The following is a 20,038-nucleotide window of genomic DNA, read 5'->3' on the forward strand; positions in this document are numbered from 1 at the left end:
TCTCAAAAGATGAATTTGACTTTCAAGAATTCATGATTGCTTTTATTGAGCACTAACCATTTGCTATTTGTTTTACCTGGTGTGGATTTTCAGCAGGTGCTGAAGTATAAGAACACACACACACAAAAGGTAACCTGGATTGCAACTCGTGATTCCACTAGTCAGCAGTTTGGGCTGGAGTCATCTGGGGAGAGCCAGGCTTGGCTGGTCTTGGCTGGGCTGCCTCACGCATCTGTGATGAGCTTCTGGGCTTGCATAGAGACTGGCGAGTCTACAGTGGTTCACTGGGATAACTTGTCTCAATCCCATGTGGTCTCCCATCCTCTACCAGGTGAAGCTAGACTTTATTGTATATTGATGGTGGCAGGGTCCCATGACAGCCTGTGGAGGGGTTTAAACCTTTGAGGCCCAAGCTTGGAACTTGTATAATGTCCTGTTTTCTGAGTTCTGTTATCCAAGTCAGACCACCAGGTTGCGACATAGATTCCGCCTCTAAGTGGGAGGAACAGCAAAGAACTGTGGCAACTTTTGCAATTGACCACGGGTGTGGTCACTATTTAGTATGATATTGACTGATGGTTTGTCATATATGGCCTTTATTATGTTGAGATACTTTCCTTCTATACCTATTTTATTGAGTGTTTTAGACATAAATGGATGTTGTCTCTTACTGAATGCTTTTTCTGCATCTATTGATAGGACTATATAAAATTTGCCCTTTGTTTTGTTAATGTGGTGTATTACATTGATTAATTTGCATATGTTGAACCACCCTTGTGTTCCTGGAATGAATCCCACTTGATTGTGATGTATTTTTAAAAATGTATTATTGTATTCGATTTGCTTGTATTTTGTTTAGAATTTTTGCATTTGTATTCATTAGGGATATTGGTCTGTAGTTTTCTTCTTTTGTATTGTCCTTGCCAGGTTTTGGTATCAGGGTTATGTTGACCTCATAAAATGTGTTAGGGAGTATTGCTTCTTCTTCTATATTTTGGAAGACTTTGAGAAGAATAGGAACCAAATCTTCTTGGAATGTTTGGCAGAATTTACTAGTGTAACCATCTGGTCCTGGACTTTTATTTTTGGAAAGGTTTTTTATAGTTGTTTGTATTTTCTCCCTGCTTATAGGTCTATTTAGGTTTTCTACTTCTTTGTGACTCAATCTAAAAAGATTGTCTAGTCCTAGGAACTTATCCATTTCTTCTATATTGTTGAATTTGGTGGCACATACTCTTTCATAGTATTCTAGTATGATCCTTTGTATATCTATGATGTCTGTGGTAATTTTTCCTCTTTCATTTTGGATTTTGTTCATATGAATCTTTTTTCTTTTTTCCTTAGTGAGTCTAGCCAAGGCTTTATCAATTTTATTGATATTTTCAAAGAACCAGATCTTTGTTGTATTAATTTTTTTCTACAGTATTTTTGTTTCTATTTCATTTAGTTCTGCTCTAATTTTTACTATTTTTTTTTCTTATGCTGAATTTGGGTTGACTTTATTCTACTTTTTCTAGTTTTTTCAGATGTGATGTTAGGTTGTTTACCTCGTATCTCTCTTGATTCTTTTTTTTTTTTTTTTTGTATTTTTCTGAAGTTGGAAACGGGGAGGCAGTCAGATAGACTCCCGCATGTGCCTGACTGGGATCCACCCGGCATGCCCACCAGGGGGTAATGCTCTGCCCATCCAGGGTGTTGCTCTGTTGCAACCAGGGCCATTCTAGCACCTGAGGCAGCAGCCTTGGAGCCATCCTCAGCACCTGGGGCAACTTTTGCTCCAAGGGAGCCTTGGCTGTGGGAGGGGAAGAGAGAGACAGAGAGGAAGGAGAGGGGGAGGGGTAGAGAAGCAGATGGGCGCTTCTCCTATGTGTCCTGGCTGGGATTCGAACCCAGGACTCCTGCACGCCAGGCCAATGCTCTACCATTGGGCAAACTGACCAGGGCCCTTGATTCTTGATCTAAGGCTGTAATGATGTAAACTTCCCTCTTATTACTGCTTCTGCTGCATCCCAGAAGTTTTGATATATTGTGTTGTCATTCTTGTTTGTATGCATATGCTTTTCAATCTCTACTTTTATTTCTTCTTTGACCCAATCATTTCTTAGAAGATTGTGGTTTAATTTTTACATTTTGAGGGTTTCTTTACTTTCTTTTTGCAGTTGAATTGTAATTTCAAAGTTATGGTAAGAGAATCATGGTATTTCTTTTTTTCTGCGTTAAGTACATTTGAGAGTGGTATTGCTAAAGAATCAAGTTTAAAGCAACAAAATAAAAGTAAAAATAAATTAAAAAAATTATATTATAAGTTAAAAGTTAAAAAGAAAGATTATGAAAAACAAAAAACAGAAACTAAAAAATCCCAAATAAAACAAAACAGAAACTAAAAAATCCCAAATAAAACAATAACAACAATCAAAATAATTAAAGAAAGAAAAAAAATTAAAGAAAATATTTCTGAAAGGTTTTTCTATCTCTTTCCAGTAGGTGGTGTTGGATTAAAAGTTTTAGCTTTGTGAAAACCCAGAATGAACTCTGCTGAGAAGCAGCTGTCCCAAAGGTTGAGGCGGAGCTGCAGTCCTTATGATATGCAGGACTTGTGAGGGATTTATGGCTTTAGCAATGGTGATCTCAGGCCTCCAGGTGCTCCTCCCTGTGTCCCTACAGAGCAGGGGACCAGAAACAGACCACCTCTGTTCTTCAGCTGTGTGGTATGTCACTTCCACTCTCTGTATTTGTGAAGGGAGGGAGGCGGGATCGGGGAGGCTGGGGGCTGTGCTTTTTATGTTTGTGTCTCTGTCCCAGTGCAGGCTGCAGGCTGACCATGAAAACACTGGCGGTGACCCCATGCTCTACCGCTTTGGTTCAGTACCACACCAGGTTTCCTCTAATCTCTCCACTCCTCCTCACAGAAGAAGACTCAGGCTCTCCAAGTTTCTCTCCCAAGATTGTAAGTATGTCTTATCTTCTGCCCCCACACCGTCCCACCCCGTTGTTTTACCCATCCACCTTTAGTCACTTGGGTGCGTGGATCTTTCAGGTGCACCTGCAAGCCCAGCTGCGGTTCCTTCACTGAGTTATAGCTGTTCAGTTTGTTGAAATTTCAAGGGAAGAGTTCAAGGGTATCTCTCATGCCGCCATAACTCTGACATTCTCACTTTTCTCTTTCAACTGGGGCATAAAAGAAACTTCAACATTTTCACCAAAAATGTATATCAGGGTTCACGTTTTCTCCTGAGGGGCTACTTTGGCTGAGGATTCCTCATTTCAAGTCTGATTTAATCCAGGAAGTGCCTGGGAATCAGACAATGCCAGCAAGCTGATACGCTGCTCTAAATGGTTCATGAGCAGTCGCCCTTTTGCACTGAACTCAGGAAGTCTGCCCACAGGTAGGTAGTGAATGTTTAATTCCCACCAGTGTCCATGTGTATCCACTGTCCCTGCCTCCACCACCTCCTCCACTACCCTCCCTACTATCGAATGTCACCATCACCGATAGGGTTTCCACCATTGCCTCCATATCATTCTCACTGTCATGAGGTCCGTCATCACCATGAGTGCCATATGCACTCACTCTGGGGCCTGTCACATCATGGGAGGGCCCACAGGTCGGCCATCTCTCCCCTCTCCTTGTTCTCCTGCAAAAACAGAAGCAGCAGAGGTTGGCTTACCAGCTCACTTTAACAGAAGACATAATGAGCCTTTTGAATGTGTCCCTCTGGAAAGGGACTGCGGGTCCCACCGTGCAGACGAGAGAGCTTAACCAGCACCATATGCTATGCAGCAGCTCCTGCTTGGTTGGGAGTGTCATGGGTACAAAAATCATGTTTTCTGGTTCAAATATGTAATGACACATGCTCCTTGACGGGACAGCTAAGATAAGGTTTTTGAATTTTAGTTTTCTTGGAAAATCTAGGATGTTAGAATGCTAAGAAGAGGGTCTAGGAGAGTGAGTGCTATTCCCCAGCAGACCCTGTGGCTGCAGGCTTAACGCATGACTTCTCAGCCTTTAGGCCTGAGTAGGTTACAGGTGGCAGGTGCTCCAGAGAATATTCAGAACAGGCCCCTGAGATGACTCCCAGGGTCTTACTGAAAAATAAAGATGTTCACCTTACAAAGTCTGAGTCTTGCCCAGCGAGATGAGGAGCTTGTGTTTCTCCCAAGCAATAGTTCTCAACTGGGGTGATTTTGCTCACCAGGAAACATTTGGCAATGTTTGAAAATGTTTTTGGTTGTTCTTAATGGGGCAAGGTGCTACTGGCATCAAGTGGGCAGAGAACAGGGATGCTATTAAACATCTTAGAATGAATAGGAGAACAAGGAATTATCCAGTTCCAAATGTCCGTAGTTCCAAAGGTGAGAAAAGCTCAATGTGAGGGGAAGGTCCTGAAAAACTATGGTGAAAAGTGGGGACATTTCACCAAAGGCAGGCTCAGGAGATGCCACAAATGTGTGTTGAATGAATGAGAGGAATTCCCATGCATTGTGACTGACTGATGACATGTGGAAGGATTCCAAGGTGATGATTCTGCAGATGGGGAGAAGGAAGAGAGTGAGATGTCAGATTTAGTGGTTAGCATTCAGAAGATGATGAGAATATTGATTTTAGTTTCAACGAACTTGACATTCTTGGAATAGGCAGGTTAGCCACGCTCATGAAGGTGCAGAGGTTGCATTCATGATTCCCCTCTAGGGGGCGCTAACATACAAGGGGAGTTCTTCAGGACAAATACCTGGGCCAGATTGGCTCTCTGGGATGTAGAGATGAAGACCTTTCAGAGAAAGGATCAGACAGTGGTTACTAACTGGGAGGGAAAGAGAATCAGGCCTCTTGGTTTCCTCCAATCTTGACCAAGTCCCAGGAAACTTGTCCCAAGAGCCTTGAGAGGCTATTGATATAGAGAAAGCCAGTTTGCTTTGGGAGCTCCACTCATTTGAAGTGTGTCAGGAAGCTGAGCTCATTATTGGGAAAGCCCTACTTTCAAGACCAGTTCAGAGGCAAAAGGGCAACCACAGGGAAGAAGCCCAAGAAGCAGGTTGGAGGAAATAGCAGGGTAAGTCTGTGACTAAAAAGGAGAGCATGTGCGCCCAGGGTCCAATAAGACAGGGGAGAGCATTAGGGGCTTAAAACCTCAGCAACTTTCCAAGATGGAAACCTCAGGTCAAAAGTCACCAAGATTGTCCTCTACAGCCCAAGTAGTTAGTCCCCAAGACCAAGGAAACTTGGAGAGAAGATCAAACCTTTGACCTCCCAAAGGTGGCCCACAGGGAACTTCAGCTTGTACCCAGAGAATACAGTTTAACCCAGGAAACAGGTTCTGGGCTGAACTGATATCCTGGAAGGGAAAAGATACTCCTCTCCTCCCACATAGACCTCCCTAGTGGCGCAGTGAGAAGCTGCTTGCCCCATGAAAAAGCCATTTGATTCAGACAAGAATAACGAGAAGGGCAGAACAGATGTCAGCCGTCCAACACATCTGGACGTTCTTGGGCAGCTGCCTCAGAAGGGTCTGCACAGACACCAGCCCCGTCGTCTCTCTGGCGTGGCCCCTGGAGATATGGAGGGAGCTGAAAAGAAACCTCAGCTCCCTTGAAATGGAAAAGCCCACCAGTTGTAATGGATAGACTTGGAGGGTGAAAATGAGTCACTAACTGAGATCCAGGACAGATTTCTGTGTGTTACCTTGTTCTATTTGCATTTCAAAGTCACTATTCTGGGCTGTGACAGAGAGGTATGTTCAATGTGGAATTTCTGCTTTGCCTGGGAAAATAAAAGCAACAAGAACAAAATAGAAACCTAGGTTTTGGCTGTGAAGTGGCACATGGTCAGTAGTCTGTGTTTTGGCCTTCACACTGCACTTCCTTCCCCAGTGGGAGGCAGGAACTCGCCGCATACCCTCTCGTGCCTGCTCCACAGCTCAGCGGAAACATGCTTGTCCTTGTACCAGAGCCGTGACAGTTCTGCTGAGGGAGAGACCTGGCACCCAGGCTACTGTGCTGTCCAGGCCAGCCAGAGGCCCGCCTGTAGCATGGCCGCAAACTTTCTGGAAGAAGAACAGAAACGAATTCTGATTTGTTGAGAATCTTTGAATCACCATGACCCAAATAAATGCTTGTTGTCATGGTGACAAGCTTCAACCAGGACCCTCTGGGCATGGGGTGGCCAGCAGAGGGATGGACGTAAAGTTCATAGCCATAGCTTCTAGCAACCAAGACCAGGGCTTTTGGAGTTAGTCTTGGGTACAAGTCCCTGCTGCATCACCTACTAGCTGTGTGTCTTTGGGTAATTTGCTTACCCTCACTGAACCTCAGTTTTCTCATTTGAAAAATGGCGATAATTAATGCCGACTTCAGAGGGTGAAAATTAAGTGAGAAAAAACAGGCCAAATGCTTCTCCTACTACTGACTGCTACCTAGCCTGTCTTCAAAAAGCATAATTTGTGTCGACGTTCCTGGTACCGCATTTGCACTCTGCCCAAGTTTTAGCGGCTGGTGTAGACAATGCAAAGAGGCAGGGACTGCTTGCTACCTGCTTTAAATAGCATCTGGGAAGGATCTTGTATGCTTTGGAGATGCCAGCCAAAGAACATCTAAATTCCAGCCAACCACCTTGTTTGTCCAGCGCTGGAGTGTGGGCTATTTATCTGAGACAAAGTCACTCCAGCCCCATTGTTCATATTTACTTCTCAAGAAGTACAGCCAGAGGAGGAAATTAAGTTGTGGCTTGGTTGCAGCCCAAGATGCAGACGTTTTCCTTTTTGATAGGCGCATCCGCCCTTCCAGTGGCCCCGTGAAACAGGCAGGAACTGAGAATCACTTACGGTCAGTCGTTGGAGGAACCGATACCCTTTAAAAGAGGGTTGAGAGTAATGCAAATGTCACGTGACATCGGCTATGCACAGCATAGAAGGAACTAACCAATTAATGTGTGGAATGTGGAGCATCCAGGGGAACTGCAGGGGCTCCAAAAAGCCAGGAAAAGCAGCAAAGTGCATCCCCAAGTGGACAGGCCTCAGCAGCAGCTGCTGCTACGTTTGCTCAAACTAAAGCCAGCCCGGTGGCTTCCAGGGGCCCTGGGTCATTCCCCCAAGTTCTCTGGATTCTTATTTTCTTTCTAGGTGGGCACAGCTCTCTTTGAACCAGTAAATTTCTACATCAGTGCCTGAATAACAAGCCCAATAAATCCCCGCTTTTTGGAACCTTGAGTCCCTTCTCGCTTGTGGGTTTGACCTCGTGCTGTCTCTGTGGTGGTTGTGCCTGGACCTGCCTTGCCTGTTGAATTACCAGCTAAGGCTGAGAACCGAGTCTTACCCAGCTTTGAATCCCAAAGGATACCCTTCTATTCAGCTCATGAGGCAGGACTAGATGTTTAGTGGGTGCCTCGTGCCCCAAGTGAAGGATCTTTGGGAAAGCGTGCAGTCCTCAATTAACAATGTCTGCGGCAAACCAGGCTATACTCAGCATAGGTGAATCTGGGACCCGTGCACAGTAAGTGATTTAGAAATGCCTTTAAAGTGAATTGCCAAGTGAGGAGTGAATAGAATAAGAGGCAACGTGTCTTCCCAAAGGTTCCATAGGCACAGAGGCAGTGTGCTGTAGAGCAGTGTTTTTCAACCAGTGTGCCTCAGCACACTAGTGTGCCGTGAGACATGGGGGTGCCGTGGGGAAATTAAATATGGGTCCCCAAACTACGGCCCTCGTGCCAGATATGGCCCACGGAGGCTATTTATCCGGGCCACCGCCAGCCGCCTCCATCCGAACATAAACATTCCCCTCACAATCCCTCCAGCTATCAGCAATAGGAAGAGTGGAGGCACAGGAAATGCTCACTGACCCAATCACCTTCTGGGATTCATCCCGACCACTAGCGATGAACCAATAGTAGGGTGCCTCTCATCCACACCCAGGAAGGTCCCCCGCTCGGGTTGCCGCGCACTTGTCATTGTGTGGCCGTGGCGAGTAGTTGAAGCTGCTACTCCTCCCCATGGTCCCGATTTCTAATCCTGGTCAGGACTGGAGGTAAATGTTGCCACCACTAGATGAAGCCTCAGCCTCAGCTGGTTATGTCTATCCTGATGGTGTATATAGATATTTGACCTTTTTCTTTTTAAAAGAGGCCCCCACAGAGGGTGATAAACAATGTATCACAATGCATCACAATGTTATCTAACTTTAAAGCTAAAGTTTGCTGATCTTCCTTTGGACAGTTTTTGGTTATCTGTTGCCAAGGAGTTCCCCATTCTGGCCAACAAAGCTATTTTGACATTGCTCCCGTTTTCAACCACATATCTATGTGAGCTGAGCTTCTCAAGCTTGACTGCAATAAAAACTAAAAACAGAGAGAGACTGAGAACTGTTGAGGAAGAGCTTCGTGTGTGTCTTTCTACCATTCCTGCCAGAGTATCCCTTTTGTGTTCATCGAAACAGGCCCAGGTTTCACACTAAGTGAATATCAATACATTTAGAAACTCTATTATTGACTATATGTATAATATGTACTGTGTTAGAGTGTCCTTTTGTGTCATTTTGGTAGTTGGTGTGCCCCAGGATTTTGTAAATGTAAAAAATGTGCCGCGGCTCAAAAAAGGTTGAAAATCACTGCTGTAGAGTACGGACTAGAAAGCTCTCCTTGGATCGGCAACTCTGAATTCTTCCTCCACATATCATTTGCTCTTGCCCTTGACTCAAAGCATGGGGGGCGGTGGGAAATCACTAACGGAGGTGGGAGAGAGACTCTGATGGAGGCCAAAGCTCCTTCCCCAGCTCCTGTTTGCTCTGGTCTGAAACAGGAGCATCTGGAGCCAGCCTGGGAAAGAGCCCTCAGCTGGAAAGAGACAGACTAACCCAGGGGGACCTGGCTTCTCTACCGCTTGCAAAGCTTGATGCAGGTTTTAACTGGCACTTGCTAGTTACATGTATTCTCCATCTAGAAACCATTTGTTAATCAATGAGGGTACTTTTCTTTCTTTCTTTCTTTCTTTTTTTTTTTTGGTATGTACAATCACATCTGGAAATGATCTATCCCCCAAATTTGATGCTCAAAAAGATGATTAAAAAATTCTGATTGTGCCTAAATGAGTATGGAAATGTTTAATAAGGAGCCAGGGCCTAAGGATGCCTGTGAGGCACATTTTGAATCCTCAATGCCTGGGCTTTACTTGGAGCAAAGGGACTGAAGAGAGGATTAGGAAGGTGCTGGTCTAGTCTGTCTCACAGTCTGGTGTGGGCAAGCACTCCCCTGCTTCCTTGCTCACTCTTCTGCCGTCTTTCTGGAGCCCGAATCCCCACTGCTTGATATGCAAACACAGCCCAGCCTTGTCTCCCAGGGCAGAGGGAGGAAATCAGGTAGGAGCAGAGCATGGTTGTCACAGTGCTGGCTGTGTGTCACTGTGATCCACAGTGTCATAGAGACACCATGTGGGTCCTGGAGCGTGGGGATTACCATCCATTTCACCCACGGAGTGGTTATGGTGATCTGAGGTCTTTTTGAGCCTAAACACCGGTATTACTTGCACAGAGTCATAGAACAGGCCAGCTGGCTTGGGGCGGGCTGGCTGGACCTCTGTCCATCAGAAGAAGCCTGTGCACAATGCTGGGTGGGAAAGGGAGGCCAGTGGGCGGCCCAGGTCACTGCCTGGGGCCTCTGCTGTGTGCAGTGATGGGGAAGCCTGCCACATACCCCAGAGTTGGGAGGAAGGGCCCCCTGGGCTGTCCTACTTCTCATTTCCCTGTGTCTTCCTCCTCGTGTGTCCAGGGAACCTGGCTGCTCGCGTGGTTCTGAGGGCCAAGGGGAGGGACCCTGGGCTCGCCCCTCAGCCAGTGCAGCGGCCCCTTCAGTGGCCCCCGATTGGGCTTTCGCTGCCTCAGCACCTTTTCCGGGGAGGCAGCTCTCCAGGCCCTCAGAGATTTTCTGCTGTTTGGCCTCCCTCTGAATAAATTGAGGACACTGAAGATGAAGGAGGTAGGAACTTTCCCAAGACATCAGGGGACACTGGAGCAGAGCCAGGACACCTGTCCCCACTCTGTTTCCATCATTTTCCGATGCCCTTCTGTTTGCCACATGGCAAGTGGTCATTTTCCTTAAGGCTCCAGACATGTGGTAAAACTTGGGGGTGCCTGACTTTTTCCTCCCCCAAGACGTTATTTCATCTACCAGGCAACAATTATGGGAGACGTAATTGAGTAAAAAGCTAGAAGCTGGAAACACCTAACGTGCATAGAGAGAGCTGAAGCCACAGAAACTGCCAGTGCCAACAGCCTGTGGAGGGCCGGGGGGCACGCTCGCTCCTGTCAGGAGGTGGTGGGGCCCCTAGCTCGCTGCCGCCGATTTCCCACGAATCTGAGTTCTCGCCCGCCCCACGATGCTCACCTTCTTGGCTGGGCTGGAGATCTAGAGCCTTCTTTGTGTGGCATAAACCTAATATGGTGAGAGTCTGAAGAGGGAGAGATGTAAACAACAGACCAAAACAAAACCGAGTCAGAGAACCGACCTGGTTCCTATCCCCGTTAGAGAACCCAGACTGATGCTCACGGGCACCCCAGAGGGTGGTTCCGCTGAACGCCAGTGACCACCTGGGTCCTGGCCCCCGTTAGAGAACCCTAGTCCTGTCCCCCGTTAGAGAACCCAGACTGATGCTCACGGGCACCCCAGAGGGTGGTTCCGCTGAACGCCAGTGACCACCTGGTTCTGGGCACTGAGGTCAGAGTACAAAGTTCAGGCCTCCAGACCACCAGACCCGGTCATTTCAATGGGCACACTTTATGTTTTACAAAGTCTTGATGCTACTGAGTGGGCTGAATTTTTTCTAAGTTTGCTTTCTCGGGAGGAAATGGTAAATATACCAAGGTGAGTCAAAGCAATGTTTCGTCCTTGTCTTTTCCATCCTGTTCTGTTCCCGATGAGGACGGGAGGGGGAGGAGCAGCATCTCTGCCCAGCAGGCTGCTCGGCAAGCCTCCTTCCCACTGGCCATGCCTGAGGCTCTCTGGTGTCCAGCTGGTTGTCAGGGGCAGGGACTGCAGAGACGGGACACACAGGACCCCTGTGAAGTGCAAGTTTGGGTGGCGAGGCCAGGGGAGAAGATCCCCATGCTAGAGAGGATTTGGGGGCCCAGAGCAGCTCCAAGACCACTGACCCACATGAGCCCTCTGTCCTGTGAGGAACGCACAGCCGGCCTAATGACCATGGCTTGAGCAACACTCTGTAAATTCCTATCTTGGGCTGAGCATTTTTGGCACATTTTAAGCTTTAGCTCAATTTTGAAAGTTGGCTTGGAGCCAATTGTGGGCCTTTCCCTGAACCTCGAGGTTGTGTATAAAATATCTGTCTCTTGGGTTAGGGACAGCCGGTGTGCAGATGTTGCCTCCTCTGCCTGGAGTGGCTGCAGGTGCAGAGGCGGGGGGGGGGGCTGGAGGTGAGCAGCACGGAAGATTCAAGTTACCTCCCTGGAGGCAGGATCTGTCCAGCAAACCGGCTACCTGCCTTGACCCTGTTTGCAGATGTGGACTTGGAGTGAGGTGGCACAAGGGGAGGGCTGATGGGTGGCAGGGGAAGGGAGGTGGATAGGACACACGGGGATGCAAGGAAGGGTCTGAGACAAAGACCCTGCCTCTGTTGAACTGAGTCTGCTGGAGGCAAATGCAGTCAGCATACTAGTGGGGTTACCCTCCGTGCCTGGCGCTGAGCTGGCGGCTAACATGGGGTGTGACCCTGGCATGCTGGGGAAGACACAGGTCTTCTTCAGACTGTCCACAGAAGGTGGTCCCAGTTGAGAGTGGCTTGGTCCAGGGGCTGCAGCCCTGGGGAATGAATGACTCCAGAGCACAGAAATTTGGTTGGAATTGTCTTCAAACAGCCCTGTTGGTCTTGACAGGCAGGCCTGGTTGTTTTCATTCATCACTGTCACCTCTGAAGTCCCTGGGGGCCCTTCTTCCTAGAGTGAAGCAGAGACAGCACGCGTGTGCCCGGCAGTGTGTGTCCCCTGCAGTAGGACTCCAGCCGGCAGGAGTTCTTTGGGTGAGGTGGGTTTTATTTCAGGAGCATCTCACTCAAGTGACCTACTCCCCAGAGAAGTTCTAGCCTGTGGCCTGTGGCCGAGACCACAGTGGCTGCTGTCCTCACCTTGCTCAGACCCTGCAGGCCTTTCTTCAGAGGCTCAGCTGCTCTGCTGGCTGTGACAGATTAGACGTCTCTGGAAGATACCCTGATGAAAGTCCAAGCTGGGAGAGATGTGAGAGGTTCTGAGACCCGAACGCCTCAAAGAACAGAGGTGCAGTCTGTGGCCCCATCAGGAAGAGTCCCCAAGCCCCTGACTGACAGGTCACTGAGGCTTTGTGGGCTTCAGACAGAACCAAATCTGCATGTTTGTTCTCTCCTAGAAGAGCATCTGGCGTGGGGCAGGTGCACACTGAATGTTTGTTGACGGAAAGAGTAGAGCCCGTCTCCACTCCTGGGCCTGTCTCAGCCCCGTGATTCTGTCTGGAGTCGGAGCCAGGGAGCTGAGGGAGCTCCCCATTTGTGCTCAGGTTGGGGGGGTGTCGACTGAACTGCACAGGAATTCGTTTGAGAAGCAAAGTCCTGTGACGCACTCTTGTGGGAATTCCTGTAACTGTCCCAGGAAGGCCACCCGCAGAGAGGAACCAGTGCGTATCTGCATGTGCACGCACGTGCCTGATGTTTTTAAAAGGACACCTGAGTCATACTGAACATTTTAACAATTTATTTGAGCATGTGAAGAGCTTGTGAAGCTGCTATGTACCAGTTGGTTCAGAGGTATTTGCAACTTTAATAGCTGGCATGGTGCTCCTTGTGTCAGAGGGGGAACAGAAGTTCTGCTGTCACCAGACATGAACTTGGGTATGTGACTAGGAAAGTAGGTTCTGGTAAGGTGAGTCGGTGTTTCAGTAAAGAAGGTGGCAGGGGGGACTTGCACGTTAGAAAGGGCACACTGTGGGCTCTAGACAAGTTATTTAATCTCCCCGTACAACTGGGACGGCCACACTCCCCTTGATGTCAGGCTGCTGTAAAGGGGAAACGGGGTGGCATCCATGCGGTGTGCCTGGCACGGGGACCTTCACATTGGTGTCATTTGTACTGTACTATGTACTGTATGATGATATGTTTCCAGGTATAGTCTGGAGATCATACAGATCTAGATGTTCAGCCCAGTTTGCTGTTTATAAGTTGTGAAAAGTGAAGCTATTCAACCTCTCTGAGCCTCAGTTTCCTTACCTGTAAAATAAAGACCACATTACTACAGGTTTGTTGTAATACTGTTAACACTGCCTTGCACACAGGAAGTGGCGTATCTGTGAGTTCGGTTATTATTCCTGATGATGACTACGATGGTGACGGGAGGGACCCCTCCGCAGTCTAGCAGCCCCTGAAGGTGTTTGGAGACCACCTGGTTCGATGGTCTCATTGTACAAATAGGACTGCTGTGGTCTGGAGATGTGTGACATGGGACTGATGTCAGGTCCCCTGGGGTTGAGGCCTGAGGGGCTGACTAGGGCATGAGAAGGCCAGGGGGTTCTCCTAGAGTGGCCTCTTCACTTTACTGAGTTCTGGGCTCCACAGCTGACGTGGGGACTTTGCGCCAGGCCCACGTTACATCACTTTTGATAATCTTGTGAACTGTTGCTCCTCCCTGATAGCTTGCTCCCATCTTCTATGCACTCTCCCTGGAGCCTGGGCTCCCAGGGACTGTGGGGAGGATGGGAGGATGTCACCAAGCTTCTTCCTGGCTGCATGCAGGAGTAGCCCAGCTGGTACCCAGGCCAGCCGTCTACACTGGCCCTGTCACCTGAGAAACCTCCTCTCCACGTTTTGAGGCCTGTGTAGATGCTGCTTCTGAGTTGCGGGCAGAGGCAAGAACAGTCCCAACAAGGCCTCCAGGTTCCCTGGGTAGCACATGTTACAGGAGCTCGCTGCTGTTTTGGAGATGGTGACGGAGGCAGAGGCTGCTCAGGGAACAGCAGGTTTCCGAAGTCAGACCATCCAAGCGTAGAAATGGCAGTCACTGATAGAGCACTTCCATTGTGTCGGACATTGGCCACTCTGAATAAGTGACACCAATTAGGGTTTATGATTTTCACAAGACCTCACCTGGGTAGGTACAGAGGTCCCCCTTTCCATGGTTTCAGTTACCTCTGTTAACCGTGGCCTGAAACCTTAAATGGAACATCCCAGAAGTAAACAATTCATCTTTTAAGTTGAGCGCCATCCTGAGTAACATGCAATCTTGCACTGTTCCCATTCTGTCTCATTTAGGACAAGGACCATCCCTTTGTCCAGCTCATCCATGCTGTATGTGTGACCTGCCCTTTAATCTTTTAGTAGCTGTCCAGGTTATCAGCTAGACTGTCCCTGTATTAAGTGCTTATGCTTCAATCATCCTTATTTTACTTGAGAATGGTCCCAACGCGCTAGAGTAGTGATGCTGGCAATTGGGATACTCCAAACAGAAGCTGTAAAGTGTATGTGTGTATAAGAAAAGCCATAGAATGTGGTTTAGACTGTAGGTACCATCCGAGGGTCCAGGCATCTATTGGAGGTCTTGAAACAAATCCTCAGCAGATACGGGAGGAGAGCTACTGTATTATTATTATTGTTATCCTACTTTTACATAAGACCAGATGGAGATACAGAATAGCCCAGTGACCTCGCAAGGCCACCTTCTGGCTCACGAGGGAGTGGGAATCAGATCCAAGAGTCGAGGCCCTGGAGTCTGTTCTCTCTGTGTCCCTAGTTGGAGGATGGGACATAAGGAAAAAGCTCTTTTCTTTCCTTTTGGGGAGATCTTGGCTGAATGTTGGAAATTGTGGCTGAATGTTGGAAATTATAAGCGTGGACATTTCTCCCAACGAGAGAGAAACCCTGGAGCTTGCTGCGGGCTGGGCAGCAGGGAAGGCAGCTCACCCTGCATTCCACGGCGGCCACATGCAGTTGCTTAGAAGCCTCCAGGGAGCATCATTAATCACAGTGTGGCCCTCATGGGGGCCAGCCCCACCTCCCCATGCTGTTCCTCTCTCACTTGCTGAATTCTCACCCGGAAAGGGGCTATGGCTTTCCCCTGGAGAGTGGGCTTCTGGCACCCCCCAAAATATGCCCAAAGTTGATCTCAAAGGTTTGCAGCACCCCTGCCAGGGACTTGGGCTGGTGCACTCAGAGGGGTTGACATGTGTGAAGCCCAGGCCTGTTGGGGGAGTGTATAGGTCAAAGAGCCAGGAAAGGAGAGGGCTGATGGCTCAGAAGAACAAGGGTCCCTGGGGCTGGGGAACTGGGTCAGAGAAGGCTTCCCAGAGTGGAGACTCTGGGAGGTGGCCGGACAAGATGCGGCGTGCTCTTGTAGAAGGGGAGGGTGAGGTTGAGGGGTGCTGCAAAGCCCTTGGGGCCACATTAGCTGAAGCTCCTTTCTCACATGTGAGCCCCCCTAGTGCTGGGCCACAGAGACCCTGTGCAGGCTCCTTTATTCACCCCGGCATGCCCATGTCACCCTGGCCCTCTGTTCACCCCATGGAGAAGGCCCTCAAAGCACACGGGAGGCACTTGAAGGAACAAAAGAAAAAAGGACAAGTAACCACTTAAGATGGTTCCCCAGCAGAGCCCCGGAGCAGCAGGACTGGGCCAGCCATGAGGGCGGAGGTGTGGCCTTGACCTCCCTCAGCTGTGCGCCTCCCCAGCCCTCCCAGTCTCAGGCTCCTGCGTGGGGCCTGCTCCGCAGCCGTGGGGAGACCTCGGCACCTTCTCTCCCACCAGGCGGGACTAGGGGAGAGGTGGGGCAGTGCCAGTGGTCTCAGTCCTGACAGGTGCCCCTCCCACTTTAGCTTTCTGGGTGCACCCGGCCTCACTTTGGTTTAAAATGACTTCAAAGCAAACACAATCCTATTTCCTGGGAGCCAGCCTGTGAAATGAAGAAGTCTTCCCCCTCCTCCCCAGGGGAAGACCATGAAAACTTCGGGGCCCTCTGTCTCCTTGAGCTCCAGCATGGGCGAGTCTCTAGGGCAGGGGTTCTGAAACTACGGCCCCGTGGGCCACATGCGGCCCCCTGAGGCCATTTATCTGGCCCCCGCCGCACTTCTGGAAGGAGCACCTCTTTCATAGGTGGTCAGTGGAGGAGCATAGTTCCCATTGAAATACTGGTCAGTTTGTTGATTTAAATTTACTTGTTTGTTATTTTAAATATTGTATTTCTTCCCGTTTTGTTTTTTTACTTTAAAATAAGATATGTGCAGTGTGCATAGGAATTTGTTCATAGTTTTTTTTTGTAGTCTGGCCCTCCAACAGTCTGAGGGACGGTGAACTGGCCCCCTGTGTAAAAAGTTTGGGGACCCCTGCTCTAGGGGGTCAGCACACCGTGAAGGATTTTTAGTTTGATTTCCGTCTGTGGGCCCCTGGGAAAGCCAGTGAAGAGTTTATATTCCAGGGAGGGGGGCCACTCCCTCCCTGCCCCTGAGCAGGCCTCTGTTAGACCTGACTGCCCCCCCCCCCCAGGTGGGGCATGGGAGGAGGGAGGCTAGGTCCTCAGGGGGCCATGGTACTCGAACCTTCACCTCCCCTGGGGGAGTTTTATATCCTCACCCGCAGCTTTATATTGTGTTCAGCACCGATCATGTTTATATGTTAGCTCTTAATCCAACAGCCATAGAAAACGTACTCTTTTTACTTTTTTCGCCTTTTTGACCTAAGATTATGTTGGTGCCAATTTCCTTTAAAATAATTCATTACCTGTAGGCCGCTGGTGTGAAGTGGACCCTCTCCCCGCAGCGCGCCCTCCCCTTGGGGAGCCAGGGCCTCTGTGTTTAGACTCTAATGTTTTTTCTCACACATTCACTGCGCGGCTTTCCTTAATTTGGTGTCCCGCCGGGCACCAGCGGGAAGCCACTCAAACATTATGTCAGTGATCTCAAAATTGAACCCCAGGGCTTTCTTCTGCCAGCGGCCTGAGCAGATGTGTGGCACACTTTATTAACTCAAGTACCCGCGAGTTGAAAATTTCATTAGTTTGAGGGGAGGGCTAAGTCCCATCCAGAGACCTGGTTTGGACAGATTCTTTGTGTCAACCTGACCCCTAGCAAAACGAATTATTGTTCTAAGTGAGACAAGTGACCTAATGTTCTGCCTGTTACACACACATGGTCTGTAACCTTTTAAAATACGAGTGTGGGAAAAACAGTGCATTCTGCCACAACCCTGACTGCGGATTCCTGACAGGTGGCAGTGGGCTCCTAGCAACGGCAGAAGGAGCCTGGAATTACCCAGGGTCCACAGTGGTTTCCTTAGGCTGAGTACGGGCCGGTCCGAGGAAGGCCTGCTGCAGGGAGGGACCCCATGGAGGCAGGGCCTCGGCCCCCAGTGCAGCCCTGCGGCAGGCCAGGGCGTGTCCTTAGCCAGGTGGTGAGCTGGGAAGGGCATGGGAGCAGCCCCGCTCTGCACTCCGTGGCATGGGTCCTGGCTTCTCAGCAGCTTTGGGGGAGTTTGGCCTCAGAACCCTGGAGACTAACAGGGGAGCCCTGGCCTGCTTGTTGTGAGGAGGGTTTGCCAAGGCTCCATGCTGGGTACTGGGTGCAGCTACTTCTCTGCCAGGAACGCTGTGCATAAAGCCACCTGCCTGCCTGCTCGCCTGGCCGCCTCCCCTCCCCACTGTGACATCTTGTTCCACCTGTTGGGCACACATGGTCTGTAACCTTCCAAAGTGGCACATTCTGCCACACCTCTGAGCCCAGATTCCTGTCCTGTGGCAGTGGGCTCTGTGGGGAGATGGAAGGATGTGTTCTGTTGGGGTCGACACCCTGGGCCCTCCGCAGCAGGGCCCGAGCAGGGGCCCGTGCAGAAGACAGAGTGCCCAGCTGTGGCCTGGGTCTCTGCACTGGCTGGGGGGGGAGAGGGTGGGGCAAGGGACAGGCTGGGCAGGAGGTGCGGTCACCGCACGGGGTAGGTGAGGAGGGAGGCAGCTCGGACTTGGGGAGGGCCCCCAGGGAGAAGGGATGGAGCAAGGCTTGAAGAGGCCAGAGAAGCAGTTAAGGGGTCCTTGGAAGGAAGGGGACAAGGCACGGGTCTTGACTGGAGTTTTGGGGGTGCAAAGAGGTGGCTATGGTCATCCACAGAATATTTGCTCCAGATCACATGTGTTTGTGGCTCAGACACGGGTGGTTCCTGGGCCAGGAGAGATTTCTACCTGATAGGGCTCAGGCAACCTCACTGGGCTCAGGCAGCCTCACTGGGCTCAGGCAACCTCACTGGGCTCAGGCAGCCTCACTGGGCTCAGGCAGCCTCACTGGTGGCTCTGAGGTCCCCAGTGGGACCTGTGTGGAAGTCCCCTGTTTGATAAGCCCAGACCTCGTGCTCGAGACCCAGGGATGCGGCCCCAGGCCTGAGCTCATCTCTCCCCAGAGTCTCTATGACCTGGCCTCCCAGAGAGCTGGGGAAGGGGCTGCCCTGACCCCTACCTTCTGACAGACACAACGCAGAGCTGGTTGTAAAAACAATTAAATGAAATATTTTAACAAGAAATTCCAAGAACAGAATGCCCTGCTCGTAAGCAAGCCCTCACAGAAATAAAAGCTGACGGGAAGCGTGTGTTCTGTCCGACAAGAGAAAGTTTCTGCAGGAATGATGATGGGGCAGGGAGCAGTCCTGTGTGGACAGGTGGGTGAGCCAGGCGGGGCCGGGTCAGGGGACAGGACAGTGAGGACAGCTGGCCACCCTCCGCCCTCAGCACACCCTCCCTGGGCAGGGCCGTGGGCCAGGCGATATGCAGGAGGCTGCATGTGCAACGCCTTCTGCAGCCACTAGGCTATCTGATTTTACCAGATGAAGAAATAGAGGCTCAGGGACATTATGTGATTTCCTAGACTGAGGTCAAAGGCACGACGGAGGCAGAGATGAGATAAGAACTTGGTCCACTGACTGCTAAATCCAATCTTGTTTCAACCTAACTGGCCCTTTCCACCACAAAGGAATTGCTGGTTGGCCTGAGGCAGGGCTGCCGCCAGGGCTGGGCTGGGCCAGCATACTGTCCTTTGGGGGAGTACAACTGAGCCCTGCCCTCACAGGGGGCCGGGTGGGAAAGGGAACCTCAGCCCCGCTCTGAGGAGAGCTGGTGGGCCCGGGCTGTAGACTGAGCCGCCTCCCCGCGGGTCGCTCTCTAGTTTACAGTCCACACTCTGGAGGCCTCTGCTCAGGGTGGACTTGGGTACCGCTGCAGCCTAGCTGTAGCTAAAAGACCAGGATGGGACCCAGGCTGACAACCCATGGGCCAGGCCCACTCCAAGGCTCATGATTCCTCTTGCCCCAAACTGGACCTGAGTGGTGCCGGTCAGGGGTACAATGGACACAGGGTTCTGAGCTTGGTGCCCAGTGCCAGCTGTCACTGACCTGACACACGCACTGCTCAGACCCGAGGTGGGTGAGTCCGTCTGCCCAGGAGGAGGGCAGGGCTGCTCCCTGAGGGGACGCTCACCTACTCCACCAACTTCGATGAGGCCTTGGGATGCTACTTGCTGGTGACCACCCAGCCGTCCCACCAACAAATGGAGTGCTCTGAAGGGCATTGTCACTAACTCTTGATGTGAAACAGCGAGCAAGCTAAGAGGTAGGGTCTGTTTCTGCACATTTATCTCTGGTTGTTAGAGACTTTTAGAAGGAACATCTGTCCACTCTGGCTGCCCCATGTGAGGGCCGACTTGGCCCCTTCTCTGACAGAATGGGAACTAAGTCGTAAAAAAACCCACAAGCGGGACCTAGAATACAAAGTCAGAGGGGGTTTTGGTCATCTCACCAAAAAAAAAAAAAAAAAAAAAAAGAGCAGTTAGACTTCTAAGCTGACCAGCCTTCAAGTGAAGAGCAAAGAAAATGGAAGTAATTTTGAAGGCACCTGGTGGCACCCACTCCCAGGCGGACCCATTTCTACCAAGGCATGTCCTGGGGATAGCACGACTGGGTCTAGGCAGGATGTGGGAGTCAAATCAAAGTACACAGCTGAAAAGTTCTTCCAAAGTTCCCCGAACCCAGGCTGGGCCCCATTAATCCATTTCTTCTTTGGT

The sequence above is a fragment of the Saccopteryx bilineata genome, chromosome 6, assembly GCF_036850765.1.
Source record: "Saccopteryx bilineata isolate mSacBil1 chromosome 6, mSacBil1_pri_phased_curated, whole genome shotgun sequence".
Taxonomy (NCBI): domain Eukaryota; kingdom Metazoa; phylum Chordata; class Mammalia; order Chiroptera; family Emballonuridae; genus Saccopteryx; species Saccopteryx bilineata.